Source organism: Chionomys nivalis, chromosome 6 (genome assembly GCF_950005125.1).
Source record: "Chionomys nivalis chromosome 6, mChiNiv1.1, whole genome shotgun sequence".
Classification (NCBI taxonomy): Eukaryota; Metazoa; Chordata; class Mammalia; order Rodentia; family Cricetidae; genus Chionomys; species Chionomys nivalis.
The window spans coordinates 46,722,874-46,746,157 of record NC_080091.1 but is presented as its reverse complement, the minus strand read 5'-3'; positions in this window follow the sequence as shown (position 1 = coordinate 46,746,157).

Genomic DNA, 23,284 nt, shown 5'->3' with positions numbered 1-23,284 from the left:
CTGGATTCTTACAACCTCACTTAGAGAAAATGATACTCCCCGACCGGCCATATTCCTGTTTTCCCACTTCTATCCTCTGGAGCAATTGTGGATCTCTTTTGAGTTATCTCTCTGTGGGGGCCAATAATCTTCTCTCTGGTGGCTCTTTCCATTTAGGTCACCTCGATCTCAGCTGCCTTCTTGGCTGTGGCTCAATAGATCATTTCTCTCTGTGTCTCATCTATTTAGATAGAGTCTTTCTAGCCCACTGAGTCTATTTTTAATTTTCCAAGAGACCCATGTGTTAGAATTTTAATACTGGAGCCTGCTTCCCGGTTGGGTCTTGTCTCAGCCAGCCAATGATATCATGTTTCTTTTAAACACATGGCCGGTGGTTTCATTCTCTTCCACATTTGGATGCTGTTTATGGCTTCTGTGAGGGAAAGGTTAATTTCCCTTCTTGGTGTCTGAATTTCTTCTTTTGAGACATAAATAGCTGCTTGGTTTTAGTTGGAATCAGATGTCTCTGTGTTGACCTGAACTCTTAATGTCTGCACAGTGCTCAATAGTGCTTGACTAATAATTCAGGAAGCACACAGTGTGGGGATGGTCATGCTTGCTTTGGCTTCCAGGTTCTATTGTGTCTCGCTTAGTAAAAAGCTCCCGTGTCTGGTCTCTTCCCTCTATTCCCGTTACTTCTAACTGCTCAGGCTTCTTTCTATGCCTTTCTCCTATACAACTCCAAGGTCATTGGTCTCCAAGCTCAAGCACATTCCTGTGTCTCTTTTTCATCTCACCCACTTCTACCAGATTCTAGACAGATTGCTCAGTGTAGTGGAGCAGCTACCCACTTCTTCATTTCCTAAGTCTTCTTTAGCATGTATTTCACATTTTTGTCTTTTATTAAAGCTCTAGCCTGATGTTTTATATTTCAGTGAAAGAAGCCCTCTGAGAACTCTGATTCTCTCAGGCATGCCTTCCAGGGGCACAGCTTGCATGTTGTCACAGGCTCTGAAACCATCCATGACTGCTACTTCCTACAACCATCAAGTTCAAACCCCTTACATAAAGTCTCAGCTGAACCCTGAGCCTTTTAGGAGATTTTATAGCTCAAATTCATAATAGCTGGGAAGTTCAAGTTTTCTGAAAAGTACTGCGATTAATTGAGAGCTTTTTTTTTTTAAATCACCAGTTTTACTTAGTGTACAGCAATAATGGTTTCATGAAACTTTCATGTGCATTTGTGTGTGTGTGTTATTGTCTCTCAATTCTCTTCTTTCCTTACTGCCTTCTCCTGTCCCTGCCCCTTCCTGGTCCCTTTCCTCTCTCCCAGTGGTAGCCCTTCTGTTTTCTTGCTGCACTACCCAACACATACATAGTCTAGACTTTGCATATGGAAGAAACGCAAGATAGTTTGTTCCTCTCTTGTTCTTTACTCTCCTTTCCTTTCAGATATCTTCTGTCTTCCCTCCCCAACTACAGTCCTGTCGTTTATATGTGTGCATGAATTCCACAAATAACAGAAACTATGTAAAACTTGCCTTTAAGCTTGACTTATCCCAGGTGATGTGATGAGCATGTGTCCTAGTTATTTTCCTCTAAGTATCAAATTCATTCTTGTTTTTGGCTGGATAGAATTCCAGGTGGTGCCCATGCCACATGTTCTTTATTCACTCATCTGCTGGTAGATACCTAATCTGGCTTCACATCCTGGCTAGTGTGGTAGTGCAGCAGCAGACTCGGACCTCCCTGTGGTGTGGTGACCTAAATGCCTTTGGGTGCACAGCCAGGGATACATGGTTTGGCTGAGTCAGAGAGTAGCTGCAGTTTCAGTATGTTTTATGTGTGTGTGTGTGTGTGTGTGTGTGTGTGTGTGTGTGATAGAAGAGGGCATCTGATCCTCTGGAACTGTAGCTGCAGATGATTGTGAGTTGCTGCTTGGATGCTGGGAACAAAATCCAGATTCTCTGGAAGAGCACCCAGTACTGAGCCATCTCTTCTCCTAGCACATTTTTAAAAAGGATTTATTTCTTATGTGCCTCTCTCTCTCTCTCTCTCTCTCTCTCTCTGTGTGTGTGTGTGTGTGTGTTTATGTGCATATCTCTGTGCATAGCAAGTGTGTATGGCAGTCTCCAGAAGTCAGAACACTACCTTAGATCCCCTGGATCTGGAGTTATAGGCACTGTGAGCCTTTCTGTCTGAGTGTTAGGCACCGAATGCAGGCCCTCTAGAAGAGCAACAAGCTCTTCTAACTACCAAACTACCTCTTTAGCCCCATTTAGGTTCATTGTCTGTGAACTAGCAAATACTTCAATTTTTCTTCTCTTCCTAAACCACTGCCCTGCCCTCACTCTCCTGCATATAAAAGCAATTGTCACGGAGTTGCACACTGCCCTGCCCTCACTCTCCTGCATATAAAAGCAATTGTCACGGAGTTGCACACTGCCCTACCCTCACTCTCCTGCATATAAAAGCGATTGTCACGGAGTTGCACACTGCCCTACCCTCACTCTCCTGCATATAAAAGCGATTGTCACGGAGTTGCACACTGCCCTACCCTCACTCTCCTGCATATAAAAGCGATTGTCACGGAGTTGCACTTTGTCCTGTAACCTATGCCCACGTATGCCAGCCTGCCTTTCCTCTCACTTTTACAGCTTTCTACTCAATTCTGTCTCTCTAAAACCTATTTTCTCTTTTACTTGCTCATCCTGTGACATCTCCTTGCCACAAAGTGGCACTTCTTTTTTTTTCTAATCATTTGAACACATCTGTGTCTTTCTTGTTATTGAAAAAGAAAACAAATCCTTCCTTAACCCTATCTCATTCTTCCCAACACCCTAAGCCCCTCAGAGAAGGAAATAAGATCAGAAACTGCTTGGGTTCAGGAATTGGAAGACTGTCCATATGAATTGACCTAGTGATCCAGGAGTTGGATTTTGAGATGGGGCTGAACTTGATTCTTAAGGGATGGTGGGTAACTTGGATGAAACAAAGCATTATGTTACCAGGTGGTGTTTTGAAAGTAACATTTGCTAAAGGTTTAGTAGTCACCTGAGAATGTGAGTTAGTGTCCCTGCTTGCAAAGAAGTTAAGATCTAACTGGAGAGGGCCACTACCAGCGCTTGAAGAGTGGTCGCAGTGGGTAGATAATCCTGAGTGGGCTAAACCTGAGCACATCTCCTGAGTTGGATCATCTCGTACTACCTCCCCCTTTCACTTTGCACCGTAGGGCCAGCTATTTCTTTACCTGTTATCTTGGCTGTCCTTTCACACCTGTCTCCCTACTAAGGGATCCTCTCCTGATCAAGTGCATGCGAAACAGCTTTCTGTCCCTCCTAGCTATATATTCTTTACTTTTATTTTTTCTAGGGTTCATCACCATCCATAAAACAGTTTTTAAAAATATATTACATTTTATATATAATTGGAATATAGACTCCATCAAATCAGAGTCCCCATCTGACTTGTTTTCTGATATACCTCTAGGCCATTGCACCTAATAATTGCTTGATAGTGTGTGGATAAATATCAGATGATGAAATAGAGTCTATTCCCCAATCTGCTTTGCACATTGATTAACTGGACAGTTGTTTAAGTACCTACTATGTACTAGCATAGGTTTACTGACATTTTTGAGGGACTATGTGTTGAGTAAATCATACAATCAATCTGAGTGATTCAATGACGTCCAATGCTAACTGAGGTGACACAGTTGCCCCTGGTTCAAATGCTGTGCCTGGAGGCTGGAGTGTACTTTAGTGATAGAATGTCCGCCTGGCATGCAAGAGTGTCTGGGTTCCACCTTCAGAACAGCAACAGAAAAACAGACAAAGTAAGCAAACCCAGCTTGGTTAAGAGCAAATGAGTCCTACACAGCAGGCAACAGAGTGAGCAGGTATTAGTCTTCTCCTTTTTGCTGTGGTGTCAAATAGAATTCTTCAGCATCCAAAGTTGGAAAGTAGAGTCAAACAATTCAGACCTACAATACAGTTTACAAAGAAGGACACTGTGGACCAAGCAGAGGACCCTTGCCTCAGGTGTGAATAGCCCTAGGGTGCTGCTTCATGGTGAAGATCTTTCCATTCTACAACACTGTCCTTCTTACCCACTCCTTCCTCCACTGCTTCCTCTCAAAGTCCTTTTCTTTAAGACAGTCAGAATCCTGCTATGGAGCCAGATAATGTGTGCTATGAGAGGCAGCTTTACAGTCCTGTGCTGTTATGATCATATTTGGGGGCTGGAAAGTCAGGAAGACTTGCCTGCAGGATGTTGTGTTTTAATGGCATCCCTGCTGGTCACTCTCACTCTGGGGCTTTCTCACCTGAGGGCCACATCTAGGTCACCCAGCAGTCAGGGAAATGAAAACAGTAATCTTAGAGCCCAGAGCAGAAGAGAAGACAAGAGCCCTCCCAGAGAGGCCCTGACAAGGTAGCAAAGGAAAAGAAGAAAGGCAGAGAGGGTCAGCAGGGACTCAGCAACAGCAAAGATAGAGACATTTTTTTTTTTAAGGGAAGTCAGAACAAGAGTGATCTAAGCTGAATTATTTTGACTAAAATGAAGACTATGATAGGAGAAGCTGGTGGAAAAAAGAACCTACTGTGTGACAAGCTTAATCTACTTGTATAACATCTGGCCTTAAAACTTCTAGGCACAACTTAAGAAAACTATGACTGTATGATAAAAGGCATCATTAGATGGACCTAAAATAATGATATCAATAGTTAGCTGTCAGCAATGAGGCTCAGGCAGTGCAATAATGCCAAACATACACTCTTCAGTTTCCTTTTCAATCTGTCCTTCCTCTTCTGAACAGGATCCCTGTCCTCCCTGCCTCCCAGGAGAAGTGTCTTGCAGCCTCTAGTGTCCTCGAGATTGTTCCAAGATTAGCTTATCCCAGCTTGGAGCATCCCCATGCCGATCTTGCTGTCTGTGCTTGAGGCAGAACATTTTAGTGTATGCCCTGGCAGAGGACGGGATGTGGAGATCACCATCAGAGGATGGTGATATGCTTTTCTGAGATTATTTGTTCATTTTGATTAACTGATAATATTTTCCCAGATCTCACATCACAGAGTGGGTTAAGTACTAAGTTATTCCTGGTAACAGGTTGTGGAGTAAGTTGACATTTACATGCTCTCATTCTGGTCCTCTCTCTCAGTGAAACAGGCTGCAAGAACACTGAGTGAAAGTCATGAGGCAGAGGCTTGGGGATTTGAGAGAGAGAGGTGTGATAGTCTGTATGGAAGACTAGGGAATCAAACAACAGGGAGGAATACTTTTGTCAGTGGCTTTCTTTCCTCCAGAATGGCTGCCTTGTATTTCAAATGGCATCTACCTCTGTGGTGTGTTTTTCTCTAGCCATCATTGACTGCTTGGGTGCGGGAATTGTATTGAATTTAGTGGAGGCTAGGTTTCTTGAGATGAGTGCAATCGCTGGTGCAGGGAGAAGATGCTGAGCAAATACGCTAGAGCCTGGGAAACCCATGCTGGGACAGAAGGAACCAAGAAGAGTGAGAGGAACCCTTGCACACAAGCTCCTGGGTAGGGAGGATTGAGGGGCAGGGAAGAGCAGGGACCTGAGGAAGATGATACAAGGAAGTAGCTACAGTAATTAGTCAGGACAGGGTGTCAATTTCCAGCCTGGAGGATGGCCAAGGTCTAAGGAGAAGAGGCCAGAGAACTACAGTGCTGATGAAGAGTACATTTATCATCATGTAATGTGTGTAGGAGAGAGTGCTGGAAGCCAGTTTCACAAAGAAATGTTAGGGGTTTGTTCCATGGGATTAGGGTGGTGTCCCAGTTTCATTTCTGTTGTTGTGACAAACACCTTGACAAAAAGAAATATAGGAGAGGAGAGGTTTTATTGAGCTTATAATTCCACATTACAGTTCGTCACCGAGAAGCAATCATTGCCAGAACTCAAGCAGGTGGTCACACCACATCCGCAGTCAAGAGCAAAGTGAGAATAAACACGGACTCTGCTTGCTTGCTTGTTTTCTCATTGCTTAGATAGGTTTCTCTTCTCTTAACCAGTCAAGGGCCCAGCCCATGACATGACAGCACCTTCAATGGCTGGGTGTTCCTAGATCAGTTAATAATAAAGGGATTCCCCCACAGATGACCCCCACATGACAACCTAATATCAGTAACTCCTGATTAAGACACTCCTCTCAGATTATCCCAGGTACTGTCAAGTCGACAGTTGGAACTAACCAGCACAGGCAATGTGTTCTTTTGGCATACATCTCTAAGTAACTTTGGACTTCTAATGGTCAGAGTATTGACAAGGGACGGGAAGGACATCCATTCCCCCTGCAGCTCTGCAAGGCTTGGTAGATCATGGTAGAAAATGTGTTTTTAAGGAAAGCAGGTTTAGGTAAATCAAAAGATACAGGGACCATCCTGGGACGAAGTGCAGGTACAGGGACTTCTTCTCATGACTGACTAGGACTTGTCCCGGACTTTGCAGTTCTCCCTGTGGCAAAGAGCCTGCCTGGACTGGTGCTCCAATTCTGCTGAAAGGGCGAGGGGGGTTGTTCAGATTTCCGAAGCTTCATAGTTTTTCATATCTCAAGTTCTATTCATCTCTGGGTGGATGAATGAAGGAAAGAAGGGATGACTAAGAGCCAACTTAGAGTGCGTGGAATGAAGGCTCTGGTCTGTCCCTCTCGATTAAGGCTGAGTCGGCAAACACATTTGGCTGCCTGGCTTTAAAGGCATTTCATATTTTAGTTCATTCCAGCCTATCCCATCTTGTTTCCTCTTACTCCTAATTTTGGGTACTATACCTGACAGGTTAGACTTCTAGTTGACCATCCAAATAGCATGCACATTCCTACTTCTTGGTCAAGCTCTGGTATTTCCTCCTAGTAGAATGGCCTGTTGTCCCTTGTCTTCCACAGCTGGCTCTGCCCTCTGCTTCGAGGCCTTGGCAAGTCAAACTCATACAAAGATTTTCCCTGATGTGAAAACTTGCCCATTGCAGATTGCCTAAGGTATTTGTGAAATGAACCCCACGCTGCACAGTGAAGTATGTCTCATCTTAGATCATTTATGTTGATGGGAAGATGCGCCCTGGGTTTCCAGGTAAATGCTGGGTGTCTCAATGAAGGCAGAGTCTTCTGCAGTGCATGTGATCCCCTCCTGGCAGCTTCCTCCCCTCTGGGTCTGACTGCTGCTACTAGTAGGTTGTTGGAGCTGTTCCTGTCAGCCCTGTTGTTTGTCTGTGACTAACTGAATTCTGCTCACTCTTCCTACTAGGCATCCCCAACAACACTACAGAAAGATGGTAATAGGAATACTGACAATAACACTCTAAAGAGATGGTCCTGGCCTGACTTGTTTTCTTCAGTGTGAGGTGTGGATACTTGACTCAGTACCTTGTTATCTCTTTGTACTTTCTTTAGGAAGCCATGGACATTTGAAGCGTTGCGAGTTACAATTACACAGTAACTTCAAAATTCATTTCTCTACATGATCACTTCCTCAAAATTAGAAGTATTTCTGTAACTATGTTTTGGACATTTCTATGAGGGTGTCCCTTCCAATTCAGCATACATGAACTAAATCTCTCTCTCTCTCCTCCCCTTCTTTCATTCATCTCTTCCTCCCTCCTTATCTATCTAAATCTTTACTTGTATCTGTAGGTATTGGCATATGTGTATATATGTATATGTCTCTCTATATAGTATGTTAATAAGGTTGGTGTTCTTAGAGTACTGAAGACTATTGGATTCCTTATGACCCATAAATTAAATTGTAATTCCTTGTTATGATGCTGAATAATGTTGATTGGATCATCTCTCCAGCTTCATTTTTTTCTGATGTTACAACATGAAATTAAAGAATTACAAAATTATCCATTTCCCACATGTGACATTCAAATTCATGCCTCTACACAAACTTCGGTTCATATTCATACTGTCTTTTTTTTTCTTTCTAGATGCTGTTTTATTTTTTTCAAAGGAAACTTTTATATCTATGTAAGTGCTATTTTTTGTGTCTTTCAAAAGAGATTTATTTCAGCTCACGTTTGCATGAGGTCCATTCTATCACAGTAGGAGAAATATGGCAGAACTCACAGCAGCAGGATTGTATGGCAGATGCATGTCCACTTTTTGGTGGATTAGATGCATAGAGAGCTAAACCAGATTTGGGCTTACAGCCTCTCCTATAGCTACACATTTCCTTCAAACAGGTTCTGTCTCTTTAAGACTTCAGAGTCTCCCAGGATATGCCACCAGATGGGGGCATTTCTCATTCAAGTCCTAAAATCTCTCTTATTTTACTGAGTTTTTCGCTGCCATGCTAGTGGGTGTTTTGTGCACTGGGGTATACAAGTCCTAAAGACTCACCATGCCATGCTGTTTATATTCACATTAAGCGGTATAGAATGCCAGTTCTCTGTTTAGAGTCTCTAGCACAGTGCGTGGGGGACAATACACAATCATTGAACAGGCAGAGGAGTAAATGACCAAATGCAGGCACCTTCTGAGCCTCCCCAGGCTTTAAATGTCGGTTTAGATTTCGCTTCCTCCTGTCCTTTGGCTCGTGGGTAACCACACTGAAAGTGTACTGTGCATGTCAGTCTTTACTTCTAGACAACCACGATACAAACAACATCTACACATCTCTGCTTTCACTGCACTCTCTCATCTCCGATGGATGAGACTCCTGTCATAGACGTTGATGTTCTTACTCCCACCACACTCAGTCTGTCCATGGCTCCTCTTTGTTCACAAAGAGCCCCACATTCAAGTGTGAACTGAAAACAGGCTGATGACTTGACTGTTCCCTTGAACTCTTGAATATGGTTTGCGTCTCTATTAGCAAACACACTTCCCTTGGTCCTTTATTCCTAGGGCATCGACCAATGGACACCTCCCTGTATTTCTCTGCCACGCTCAAAACAACAGTTTAATTTTACAGCAATCTCTCTATCTTTTAAGTATAAGGAATCTAATTCACAGGGATGCTAAGTAACCTATTGGAGACTGCCAATATTACAGAATCTGCAGTTCCCTGTAGGCACCTGTATTGTGGGATTCCCTTTCTAAGTCTTATTTTCTCACCCAATCCTATGTATTCATGGCAATAAAATTAAGTGTAAAATTGAAGAGGATTTGAAACACTTGTGGCATCTAAATGGAAAACTTGGTCAGGAGTTACTCATCATTTCCCACGACCCTGGGCTTTTATGGACTTTCTCAGGTGGTTACAGTCAATGATTGATCAACTTGATTATCCCTCTGTATGTCTGAGATTTATGAGGTGTCAGCCAGTCTTTCAGCTACGGTTTAATTGTGTTAACTGCAAGTGCAATTAATTGTGTCACCTTTGGGGAAGAATTTCACAGCTACATTTTGGGGGAGGGTGATAAGTCCCTTATTAAAGCGCTATGTGTTGAAAATCTCAGGAGAAACCCAGATTCTATGGTTTTTCTGAGGGCTGATCACATTCATTGTTTTAAAGATTTGCTTTATTTTAAAATTAATTCTTAAGTTTCTGTTCATTCTGGAAGGCTGTAGCTGCTTGTTTGTTGCAGTTTAATATAGGAAACATTAGCAAGTGTGTGTGTTAGGAGAGGGCATTTTACCTTCTTTTAAATGGCCGTCAAAATCAATACCCCAGCACCTCTCCCCAAATGGAGGGGAACTCTTGACTTAATTTGCTTAGACTTATCTCTTTCAGCTCTCACATTCAGTCAGCCTGCCTCACCCTGGTGACTCAGGGAAGGTTCCAGATGTCCTTTTCTGCTCCTAGTCCTTCACTTACTTCTATCTGCAGTCGCTCAGGGTCTGCAAATAACACTTTTTTTTTTTTTTTTTTTTTTTTTTTTTACTGATTTCTCAAACAAGGTCAGTCTGTGCTGTGATTTCTTAAGAAAGTTTTTTTTTGTTGTTTTTTTTTAAGTATTTTTTTCTATATTTGGGTAGGATTCTCATGCTAGAACTCACAGTCAAGGAAAGGATAATTGGGAAGTCTCCAAGATGTCGTCTGTGAGGATTTGCGGGACCAGGGATCCAGGTGGATGTTGGTGGTGAAGTTGAGCCATGAAGGCTGAAGTCTTCTTACTTTGCCCAAAGAATCTCTGCAATGTGTGAGGGGAATTCCACGCCAGAAATGCTGGGAGAATTTTAACATATCAAACACAAATAACGGCGACATGCAGATGGCTCGCTTGTGAGGCAGCCTTGTGCAGGGCTGGGCATCCTCCATGCCTGCGGTTTTCCGAAATCTCCTAAGTATATACTCGGGATTAAACTTGCTCTCTGCCTTTCCAAGGCTTGCCCTTCAGTCCGAAACCCTCTCAGGCTCAGGTCCCGTCAGGGGAACCCAAGGCCAGCTCTAGAGCCATTTAAGATTTTCTGTGGCTCAATTAAGCCTGTGCAGTGCCCCACAGCCGCAGAGGGCTGTTTATTCAGTGAAAGTGCTCTGTAATTTATTTAAAATAATCCATCTTTCACAAATAAAGGGGCCATTGATGGCTCTCCACCCACCCCCAGGCAGGCCTCCGCGCAAGGACCCCTCTTGACAGTGGGCTTTGCTGGTCACAGCTTAAATGGCTGACAGAAGTGATTCAGGCTTATTAATTCTTTCTTTCTCTTAACTTTTTAAAAAAATCTTGGGGTTTTACGAATCTGCCTTACTTTCTTCCATACTAATAATCACTATGAGGCTTCAGTCCCCCTGTCTTTTAAAAAATTCATTTTTAAAATTAAGGGAGAGAGAGAGAGAAAAAAAAAGTAGAGTTTGGCTATTAAAATGATTAATGCCAGACAATTTGATAATCGCCGGGTAGAGGTGCCAGCCGTTCTGGGGTTTAGGGCGGCCTGAGACCCAGCTTCTTTATAGCCCCGGGCTAATGAGTAGCCACATTAGGGCATTTTTACTCTATATGAATTGATTGACTGAAAATGAGATTGCGTCCGAGGGTGACACCCATGACAAAAGGTTCTTTCTTCTCCACAACTTCCAGTACCGGAACACCGCTTGTGTTTAAAGACGGGCCTTTCTCCTAGAACTCCAGAAAAACATTGGATGGACCTAGGAAGCACTAACACAGAAGTCCGGCCACTAGTGGAGACTTGTCAGAGGAGCAAGAATGTGATCTTGGGACCAGCATTAGGGGCTCTGGACTGGACAGGTCTGAATGAGAAGCAGGCCAGGACCCAGAGCTGTGCTTGCTGAAGTTGGAAAGTTTTCTTTCTTTTCATCTTTTTTTCTTCCATCCTTTCTTCTATGAACCACAGATATTAATCTTGTTTATCAAGCTTTGTGCGTATGTGTGTGTAAGTCACTGGTCAGTGAACATAAGGCTTATACTTTAGTTTTTCCCTTATGATTTTGAGAATTTGATACATGTATGAAATATGATCATGTCTACCCTTACTTCCCTTTTAACTTCCACCTATGGCACCCAGAACACCATCTTCCCAACCTCATATCTATTTCTTTTTCTTTTGAAACCCACTAGGTAGTGCTGTCTATATGTGCATGGGCTTGGGGCCATTCACAGGAGCATGGGAAACCTACTAGTGATAATATCCTCTAAAAAGGATGTTTCTTCCTATCCCAGCAATTATCAACTGGCAAAAGCTTCTCAATAGTGGGAGGGGCCTAGAGATCATCTAGCCTATCTATGAAGAGACTTGCGCTGATTTGATCTTGTATAGGTCTTGTGCGGATAAGCACAGCCATTGTGAGTTCACGATTTCAAAAAGCATGTCATGGGCTCATAGTACCCAGGGCTAAGCACTCAGGCACATTCTTGGGACTTTGACTTACTATAGCTCTCCATTGATTGTTGTCCTCTCAAAAAGAAGCTTGTCTGACCGAACTTGAAAGCAGTCCACGATTATGGGTATAAACATAAAACTTTAGAAGGCAATTTGACTTCTTTGACTCCTGGCATCTAGCAAAACAATAGCAGAATTTACCCAAAGGCTCATGACCTTTTCAGCCATTTTTTGGAGCAGGATTACAGTATTTGTCATGACATTTTTTCCTGTGGAGCAGACCTCACATCCAATCAGAAAGCTTATTTCATAGAAGTAGTGTCCCTAGGGTATCACTGGGTACATCTTGCCTGGAAGGTCAATAATGTAATAATGTAGTACTTAGGTTCCAGAACTGGGGAAGACTGATGTGTTTTTACTCCAAATGCCTACACCGCATCTTATGGTACTATGAAAGCTAGACCCCATGGAGAAGCTTCCTGATCAGTTTGAGATTGATTTCTCTATGCCTCATAGCCAGAGTACATGGTGTCTTCAGCAATAGATCTTGGCATATAGTTATGGTGGGTAACCAGAGAAAACGGTTACAGACTATGTTGTTTCAAAGATCTCTGAGGCCTCTCTGATCAATAGCTTTTAGGGAGGCACCCCATGCCTTATACCCTGACTCTCATTTAATAACCTGTCTTGTGGGAGAGACATTGTCAACCTATGCAGGATAATTCAGTTCCGTGACCACAGTCATCTTTGATCTGATGTTAAAATCCAGAAAAGACTTCCCTAGGTGTGTCCTGTATGAGGACAACACCCAAAAGCTGTGTCTTCTCAGGGAAAAACATGTCACATGAATTCTATATATTCGAACCCATGAATGGTAGAATCTGGCTAATTCCTGAGATGCCCCCAAGACATTTTCCTGTGTTCTCAGGGTAAAGTATTTGTTTTTCCCCTTTTCTTATTTATTCATTCTTTCTTTTTTTTCCCCTTTTTTGTGTGGTCCTGGGTTTTTAGTTTATACTCCTGTGCACTTCTAGGCAAACACTGTAATATTGAACAAATCCTTTAGCCCTTTTTTTTTCTTTACAATTTTTGAGATGTGGTTTTGATAAGTAGCCCAGGTTGGACTTGAAATAACTCTGTAGCCCAGACAAGCCCTGAATTTGATTTCAGAGTTTCCTTTGAGATTCAAGCCAAATTAAGTCATGAGTCCCTATGTAAATAAATAAAATTAGCGTCACATACTTCTAATATGCAGTGACTAAGAGTAATCAGACCCATTTAAAAAAGGAGAACTAGAGATGTGGAAAAACAGGAGTGGACCAAAGTAAGACAGAAACTCAACAGGGAAACCATTAACCCCAAAGTTCCACCAGTAACACTGGGGTCACGCTGTGATCAAATGTAGAGTTGAAAGGGTGTGAAAGCCATGTTCCTTGGGCTTTGCTGGTTAAGGACAGCAAAATCAATCTCTTGAGCCCCTCTTATACCTTCCTACCTATTCTGTTTCTCCCCCGGTATTCCATGATTCTGATATCTCTAGAGCTCTTTATATTGCAGCGTGGGCTTCATGATCACAGCTCTGCCATCTACCTGTCAGAAACCCTTTATAAAGACTCACTCTGAATGTGCTGACTCTCCCAGGCTTTCCTTAGAAATCCAAGTAGAGGCCCTTATGATTCCATGACTCTTGATTTCTGCAAAGGCAGCATCATGTTCATGATTCTGAGCATGAGTGGTATTTAGCCTGAAATGGTCCTGGAGTACTCTGATAGGTAAACACCGAACAGAATTCTGCTGGAAAAAAAACAAAACAAAAAACCTGTAAGTGGGTTTTTGTATCATGTCATGTTGTTTTTCTTTTGTTTTATTATTTTATGTTTGTTTTGTTTTGTTTTCTTTTGTTTTTCCTACACATAAAAATCTTCGTAGCAAGCTTACACTTAAATTATATTGCTTTCAGCATTCTGATCTTGCTGATTCATGAACTGTCCTTGAGTCATTTTAGCTTTTCGTCTTATACAAAGTACATGGCTTCATTTTCAGTGGTGCTAATCTCTTTAACAACTCTTCCCTTCTTGAAAATACCCTTAAGCTTTCTTTTTCTTTTTCTTTTTTTTTTCTGGTTGCCCAAATTTCCTACCCTGCCACCCTTTGCTCCTGATTGTCACATCATAGTAAGTTTGTCTGAAAGGAACCAACATTTCTCTCTGAATGTTGTACTTGGAATTTCCTCTGTTAAATCAACTAGCACACACCTTTACGCTCAGCCTCCTGCAAGATCCCAGAGCACAGATGCAACACATTCAAACTCTTTTCCCTGGTGTGACAAAGACATATGTAAAACATCGAGTAAATTGGTAGATGTTTTTGTATAGCAATCCTCAGCTTATGGTGAGTTTTCCTGTCGAACCTATTGTAAATTGGATATATCTCAAGCTAAAAAAAATTCATTTAATCATAGGTTAGCCCAGCCTAGCTTGAATATTCTCATCACCCTTTATCAATTTACATTTGGGCAGAATCACCTATCATTAAGCCTATTTTATGAAGTAGTTAATTTCTCATGAATGTATTAAATATTGTATTACAATAAAAAACCAGAATGGTTGCATTCTGTTTAGAATGTAACTTACCATTTAGAGCTGATGCATACCGGGCCTGGAGAACATCTACAATGTTGAACAAAAATCAATTGTGCATAATGGAGCTGCTACGGTGACAGAATCATCAATCTCTCTTTTGTTGACATTTTAGAGAGCTTGTAGATTACCTCAGGGCATCAATGCATATTGCTTGTTGATAGGAATGGCAATCTGTAGCAAGAAATCAAGTTTTGACTGCGTGTCACATTTTTCCTTTACATTAACTATTTCTTTTTAGCAAGTGAGAATCTTGGTTAAAGTCTTCAGATGTGTTCATGTGTCTTCACAATTCCCTTCCAAATGCCATTCATACAGTAACATGCGAACATGTAGTAGCAATGTTGTAGTTAATCTTTAGAATAACAACACCCCTTCCAAACTTCCAGAGAATTTTCAAGATTCTCTTGCTTCATCTGGATGCCTAGACACTTTCAATAAAGGGTATTTTACTCCATTGGTTGACTGAGCGCAGTTGTTTTCTGTGGCAAATACAAAACTTTTACGTCAGTCAAGATACATGTTCCTGGCATGATGTAGGTGCCCTGAAGCATTGTCTAAGACTCTTGAATGAGAGGCCATTTTACCTTTCACATCTTTGTACCTGCAAAAATAAATAGTTCAAGTCCTGAGGCAACATCACATCACTCTGGCTTTCTTGCTGTGTTTATATTAGATAGGAGTCTATATATTCATACACAGTCATATCAGTGAGTGTTCTTGGGCTCTTGGCTACTAGATTAGGAATGTCTTTACCTTGACCCCTGAAAGATTTATACCCACAGATATTATACAGTCTTTTTTGACTATCTTGAGACTGACATTTTTTGGGGTTCTTGATAAATTCTTGTATGCATTGCCATTTACTTCCAGAATAAGACCCTTTCAGCAGCATCATGCCCTTATGATGACAAGTATTTCTCGTTTGCAGTACAGCTCTGCCCAAAGGTAGGCATCTGTGGCTTCATTGTTGACCTTCACATTATGACATTATATAACTTCCTGGAGTACTGCAGCCACACATGCTTGCTATGAACATTCTCATATATGTAGATCATCATCACAGTCTGTGTATACTGTGAATAGATTTACAGTTAGGTCAAAGAGACAAGAAAATGACATTGCTGGAGGCTCCACTCGTGATTTTGGAAGCAGATCCTCGGTTGGTCCAGCTTTGGATGACCGTATCTCTGCCTAACACCTGGACCAACATTGCTGAGAGACTCTGAGCCAAAGAATCCAGCTAGGCTGTACTCATATTTGGGCACACAGAGCTCTCTACTACATGGTCTTTTAATCTGCTAACATAAGGACATCTCCACTTGTTCATTCCTGTACGTGAAAATGTGGGACTAGCAAATAGTAACATGTGCCATATTTCTATGTTGTGTGACAAAACCAGCACACCAATAATGTGTCTAAGCCATAGCAAGTATTCTGTTGAGATGATCTAGTATTGCTTGTTCATGGAAGCACTTAGGTCATACTTCCAACATGTGTTCAGATTGGTTCTGCATATCGCATCTAGAATGTTCCTCAAAGGCCTGTGTGATATAGGTCAAGTCCTTAGGGTGGTTCTATTGAGCACTTTCAGGAGGTGGGGGGCTTAGTGAGCGGTCCTCACGCATCAGCAGCATTGTGCTTGGGAGAGACTGTGGGACCCAGTGTCCTCTGGGTCTTCTTGCTTTCGAGTTTGTCTTGAAACTAGAAAGTTTCAACTGGTTTTCCTCATTATTCATTTCTGTCATGATGGATAAGATCAACTCAGACCCAAAGCAATGGAAGCAACTGATCAGGGCTCTGAAAATTAGAGCTTAAACCAACCCCTCTGTTTGTGAGATTTTCATCTCCGCCTTTTGTTTTATTTCTTCCAATGATAGGAAGTTGGCCGATGCATCAGGAAACTGAAATTTGCTTTACAACAATTGACTTACAACCAATTATTAAGAGCTTTAAGCATTTATTTATTCAGTGCATATATCTGTTTTATGGTGAAGTGACACCTTGTAGGGTTTGACTCTCTCCTAATGACATCTTATAGGATTTGACTCTCTGCTACTATGTAGGTACTGAGGATGCAATATGGGTCATCAGATATGGTAGTCATCATTGACTGTTGAACCATCTTGCCGATCAAGAATCAGTCTTTCTTTTTTTTTACTTTCTTTTTTATATTTTATTTATTTTTTTATTAATTAATTTATTTATTAAAGATTTCTGCCTCTTCCCTGCCACCGCCTCCCATATTCCTCCCCCAATCAACTCCCCCTCTCTCATCAGCCCTAAGAGCAGTCAGGGTTCCCTGCCCTGTGGGGAGTCCAAGGACCTCCCACCTCCTTCCAGGTCTATTAAGGTGAACATCCAAACTGCCTAGGCTCCCACAAAGCCAGTATGTGCAGTAGGATCAAAACCCAGTGCCATTGTTCTTGACTTCTCAGCAGTCCTCATTGTCCGCTATGTTCAGTGAGTCCGGTATTATCCCATGCTTTTTCAGACCCAGTCCAGCTGGCCTTGGTGAGCTCCCGAAAGAAAATCTCCATTGTCTCAGTATGTGGGTGCACCCCTCATGGCCCTGAGTTCCTTGCTCGTGCTCTCTCTCCTTCTGCTCCTGGTTTGGACCTTGGGGTTGTAGTCTGGTGCTCCAATGTGGGACTCTGTCTCTGTCTCCTTTCATTGCCTGATGAAGATTAATATCCAGGAGGATGTCTATATGTTTTTCTTTGGGTTCACCTTTTTATTTAGCTTCTCTAGGATCACGAATTATAGGCTCAATGTCCTTTATTTATGGCTAGAAACCAAATATGAGTGAGTACATCCCATGTTCCTCTTTTTGGGTCTGGCTTACCTCACTCAGGATAGTGTTTTCTATTTCTGTCCATTTGCATGCAAAATTCAAGAAGTCATTGTTTTTTACTGCTGAGTAGTACTCTAATATGTATATATTCCATACTTTCTTCATCCATTTTTCCATTGAAGGGCATCTCGGTTGTTTCCAGGTTCTGGCTATTACAAACAATGCTGCTATGAACATAGTTGAGCATATACTTTTGTTATATGATAGGGCATCTCCTGGGTATATTCCCAAGAGTGGTATTGCTGGGTCCAGGGATAGGTTGATCAAGAATTTCCCGAGAAACCACCACACTGCTTTCCAAAGTGGTTGCCCAAGTTTGCATTCCCACCAGCAACGGATGAGTGTACCCCTTTCTCCACAACCTCTCCAGCAAAGGCTATCATTGGTGTTTTTGATTTTAGCCATTCTGACAGGTATAAGATGGTATCTTAAAGTTGTCTTGATTTGCATTTTCCTGATCACTAAGGAAGTTGAGCATGACCTTAAGTGTCTTTTGGCCATTTGAACTTCTTCTGTTGAGAATTCTCTGTTCAGCTCAGTGCCCCATTTTATAATTGGGTTGATTAGCCTTTTACGGTCTAGTTTCTTGAGTTCTTTATATATTTTGGAGATCAGACCTTTGTCAGTTGCAGGATTGGTGAAGATCTTCTCCCAGTCAGTGGGTTGCCCTTCTGTCTTAGTGACAGTGTCCTTTGCTTTACAGAAGCTTCTCAGTCTCAGGAGGTCCCATTTATTCAATGAGGCCCTTAATGTCTGTGCTGCTGGGGTTATACGTAGGAAGTGTTCTCCTGTGCCCATGTGTTGTAGAGTACTTCCCACTTTCTCTTCTATCAGGTTCAGTGTGTTCGGATTGATATTGAGGTTTTAATCCATTTGGACTTGAGTTTTGTGCATGGTGATAGACATGGATCTATTTTCATTCTTCTACAGATTGACATTCAGTTTTGCCAGCACAATTTGTTGAAGATGCTCTCTTTTTTCCATTGTATACTTTTAGCTCCTTTATCGAAAATCAGGTGTTCATAGGTTTGTGGGTTAAAGTCCAGGTCTTCTATTCGATTCCATTGGTCGACTTCTCTGTTTTTATGCCAATACCAAGCTGTTTTCAATAGTGTAGCTCTGTAATAGAGTTTGAAGTCAAGGATGGTAATGCCTCCAGATGATCCTTTATTGCATAAGATTGTTTTGGCTATCCTGGGTTTTTTGTTTTTCCATATAAAGTTGATTATTGTCTTCTCAAGGGCTGTGAAGAATTTTGATGGGGATTGCATTGAATCTATAGATTGCTTTTGGTAGAATTGCCATTTTTAGTATGTTGATCCTCCCAATCCAAGAGCAAGGGAGATCCTTCCATTTTCTGGTGTCCTCTTCAATTTCTTTCTTAAAAGACTTAAAGTTCTTGTCAAATAGATCTTTCACTTCCTTGGTCAGAGTTACCCCAAGATATTTTATGCTATTTGTGGCTATTGTGAAATTAAAGTCTTCCTTGAAATTAATGAAAATAAAGAGACAACATACTCAAACCTATGGGACACATTGAAAGCAGTGCTAAGAGGAAAGTTCATAGCACTAAGTGCCCACTTAAAGAAAACGGAGAAAGCATACATTGGAGATTTAACAGCACACCTGAAAGCTCTAGAAAAAAAAGAAGCAGACACGCCTAGAAGGAGTATAAGACTGGAAATAATCAAACTGAGGGCTGAAATCAACAAAATAGAAACACAGAAAATAATCCAAAGAATCAATGAAGCAAAAAGTTGGTTCTTGGAGAAAATTAACAAGATCGACAAACCCCTATCCAAACTAATTAAACGACAGAGAGAGAACACACAAATAAATAAGATCAGAAATGAAAAAGGGGACATAACCACAGACACAGAGGAAATTCAGAGAATCATTAGATCTTACTACAAAAGCCTGTATGCCACAAAACTGGAAAATGCAAAAGAAATGGACATTTTTTTAGATAACTACCATATACCAAAGTTAAACAAGACCAGGTGAACAATCTCAATAGACCTGTTAGTTGCAAAGAATTAGAAGCTGTTATCAAAATCTCCCTTTCAAAAAAAAGCCCAGGACCAGATGTTTTCAATGTGGAATTCTACCAGAACTTCCAAAAAGAGCTAAAACCTATACTCCTTAAGGTATTTCACAGTATAGAAACAGAAGAGTCATTGCCAAATTCCTTTTATGAAGCTACAGTCACCCTGATACCAAAACCTCACAAAGACTTAACCAAGAAAGAGAATTACAGGCCAATCTCACTCATGAACATTGACGCAAAAATTCTCAATAAAATACTGGCAAACCGAATCCAAGAACACATTAGAAAAATTATCCATTATGATCAAGTAGGCTTCATCCCAGAGATGCAGGGCTGGTTCAACATACGCAAATCTATCAATGTAATCCATCATATAAATAAACTGAAAGAAAAAAAACCACACGATCATTTCATTAGATGCTGAAAAAGCATTCGATAAAATCCAACACCCCTTTATGATAAAGGTCCTGGAGAGATTAGGGATACAAGGGTCCTACCTAAATATAATAAAAGCTATTTACAGCAAGCCGACAGCTAACATTAAATTAAATGGAGAAAAACTCAAAGCCATCCCACTAAAATCAGGAACACGACAATACTGTCCACTCTCTCCATACCTCTTCAATATAGTGCTTGGAGTTCTAGCAATAGCAATAAGACAACATAAGGGGATCAAGAGGATTCGTATTGGAAAGGAAGAAGTTAAACTTTCGTTATTTGCAGATTATATGATAGTATACATAAGCGACCCCAAAAACTCTACCAAAGAACTCCTACAGCTGATAAACAACTTTAGTAATGTGGCAGGATACAAGATCAACTCCAAGAAATCAGTTGCCTTCCTATACACTAAGGATAAGGAAGCAGAGAGGGAAATCAGAGAAGAATCAGTCTTTCTTATCACAACTTACTTCAGTTCAGAACAATCTTTTTTGGTGCCAGGGAGATGGCTTAGAAGATAAAGTACTTGCCATGCAAGCATGAGGACTTGACTTTGGATCCCCACAACACACATGAAAGAGCAAGCATGGCGATATGTATCTATTTCTTCAGTTCTGGGGGAGTGAAGATGGTGGATCCTAGTGATTCACTGGCCAAATAGTCTATCTGAAATGGTGAGCTCTCTAGTGAGAGACTATACTTCAAAACACAAGGTGGGGAACAATATAGGAAGCTATTCAGCAACAGTCTCTGGCCTCCACGTGCCTAGACAAGGACACAGCTTCACCCAAAAAGCTGAGAATCTCTAGTGACTTGGAAGTACTGTAGGGCTTCTTCTCGTCATCAAGTGAGTTGTCAAGTCTTGAAATTTTTTTTGCATTTCTGGCCCACAGTTTACTTGTCTGTGACAAGTAAAAGATGCTGCATTCCTGTACTGCTGGAATTGTGGGAAGAAGTAACAACTATAGGCACTCCTTCTCTGATGTCTTCTCAGGAGTTAGTATGAATCAATGCTTGCTTCCATCTCCCCACCCACTCTTTGGTGTTCATTTCCTTCACTTATTTCCCTCCAACACATGGCGCTATAATATTTGTAAGCGCTGTGAATTTTGCCAATTAATTAGTTTCATGCAGTGTTGCTGGGTGGCTTAATTACTTTTCCTAGCTTTCTTGGGACCATATGAAATACAAGACAAGCATTGTTGCTGTAAAGTTATATTAAGGAATTTAATGAACACAGAATGCCATGCGCCATCTATATCAATAAAGTATGTGACTTGTGTTAGACACAGAATAACTGGGCACCTTATTGTGAAGTATCTGTTCTTTTTGCCTTCACAGGCTCTCTGCTGCTCTTTTCCGGCTTTCTACTATCAGTGAATTCATCTAAATGAGAGCATTTGGTCCTCTTCTGGGTCCATGTTTCTGGTGGCTTAAACTCATGGAACCAGGGCAGGTACCTAAGTTCAAATGCCAGTTATAGTAGCATGGATGACTGCTTTCTATAACAATGCCTCAGTTTCACTTTCTGTAGAAGACTTGAGCAAAGACAAGGTAATTTATGCTGTGTCTGTTACTGAGCAAATATCAGTGGCTTGATGCAATTATATTTTATTTCTTTCTCCCTTTCTAGCCTCATGATGTGTACAGTAAGACCGCAACAGTGACAATTGCTCCTATCAAAGCTCTCTTCTCAGCATTACCCGCTGATGGTCTCATAGTCCTTGCTTACTTGGAATCCGAGGAAAAGCAGAAATCACTGTTTTTGGAATCATGATCTCAGGGCTACTGTCAGTTCCTTGGAGAGGCAGCTAAGATTTAGTCAAACTTTTGGTAATTCACGATTCTTGTGCTTATTTTTGACTTCTCAGTTGGCTTAAGGCAACTAGTAATTTCCAAGTATCTTCAAGGTGATGAATACAATAGAGGCCCTAGTTAGTTCTCTGGGAGAAATGGACTCAAACCTCTTCGAATTCTTTTTCTGTGAGGATTAATTTTCCTCTCCAGAGTTCTCTGTTTTGAAGCTCATCTGCTGAAGTTTTAGACTACAGTAATCATCATTCATTCATTCATTCATTCATTCATTCAAAAAGTGTTCCTAGGCTGCTAGGCCTCTGTTAGTTCTGGGGAATTTATCAGTGAACAAAAGATACAAAAATATTCTTCCCCATGGATTGAGTTCAGGGTGCTGTCAGCATGAATGGGTACTGGGAAGAAATGGAAACACAAGTCTAACAATGTCCCATCAGATTCCAAGAGTGGCGAGAAACACAAGCAAACACCATAGGCAAGATCTGGTAGGTGTGTGAGAGAAGAAAGAGCCGTAGAGTTTGCTTCTTTCACAGTCAGTATCTTCTCTTCCCCCCAAACCCCAATTTTGCTATTGTGAACATTTTGTGTCAGGGAGGCCACGTGTTTTATAATTGGTAAATTAATATTAAAACTTTGGTTGTCTTTTTTTGAGACAGTATCTTGCTATATCATCTAAGGTGGGCTCAAACTTACCATCCTCCTATCTCAGGATCTGAGTGCTACCATTATAGATGTTTATCTTTTTACCCAGAAACACTCTGGAAACACTGGTGGTAAATAAACCCCATAATATAAGTTAGACTTCATGTCCTCATAGTTCTGTGGGTGAACAGGAGCTTTATCGTAGGTCAGTAATTGATACTTCTTGGACTAACTTGGCACCTTCGGGACTCCCCCTTTTAATTGCTTCTTCATTAAGCTGGCTATTCTCTGCCTGATGTTTGACAAGCATACTGGACAATGCCTAGCCACTAAGTCCTAGAAGCTTGATGTCCAAGAGTGTTAATCATTTCATGAGGAAGTCCTTGTACCATAGAGTGTGGATCTGTTGAGTAAGATACCCTTCTCCTATCCTTGGGGGAGCAGCTATCTTTCCAGTAAGTTCTGCCTGGCTACTAGTGGTCTTATTCCATATGCCTAGGCTCTTGTTTTTATATTGTCTTCTTTCTGCCTACTAGCCTCAGTTCCATTTTTGTGTTCACTTATCTAAACAAAGTGTCTGTAAGCAAGTCTGGGCCCCAGGCTCTACTTCTTTTGGAAGGCAGTTGCCAAGTCAGCTCCGTTTCTTAACTGTTATGTGTGAATGGTAATTATATTTTACTCACAGGCCTACACATTAAGAATAGATGAATTTGAAATAGTTTCGTGTTCATGGTGAGCCTCATTAAATATTGGTTATCATGAGTGATAATCCAAGATCTTGGCATGTTAGAGTATGTCTGCATACACTATTTCACTGGCGTTTGACATTAAGACTGTCACATAGGCGGATATAACTATTCCAATTTTACAGATGAAAGAACTAGCAGTTGCTATGCAGAAGTGACTTGGTCAAGGTCTTGTGACTGAGAAACAATGTGCTAAAAAGGAGCTGATACTGAACACACTGACTGCTCAGGTACAGAGGGGCTGTGAGTGCTCTTGGGCCACGTAGTTCTTCAGTGGATATCCTGGGCCTGAGATCTAGATATGCAGGCTTTGAGTGCTGTACTTGGTGAGGGAGGAGAATGATGAAGACATTGAACTGTCACCAGTTCCCATTAGAAGCACA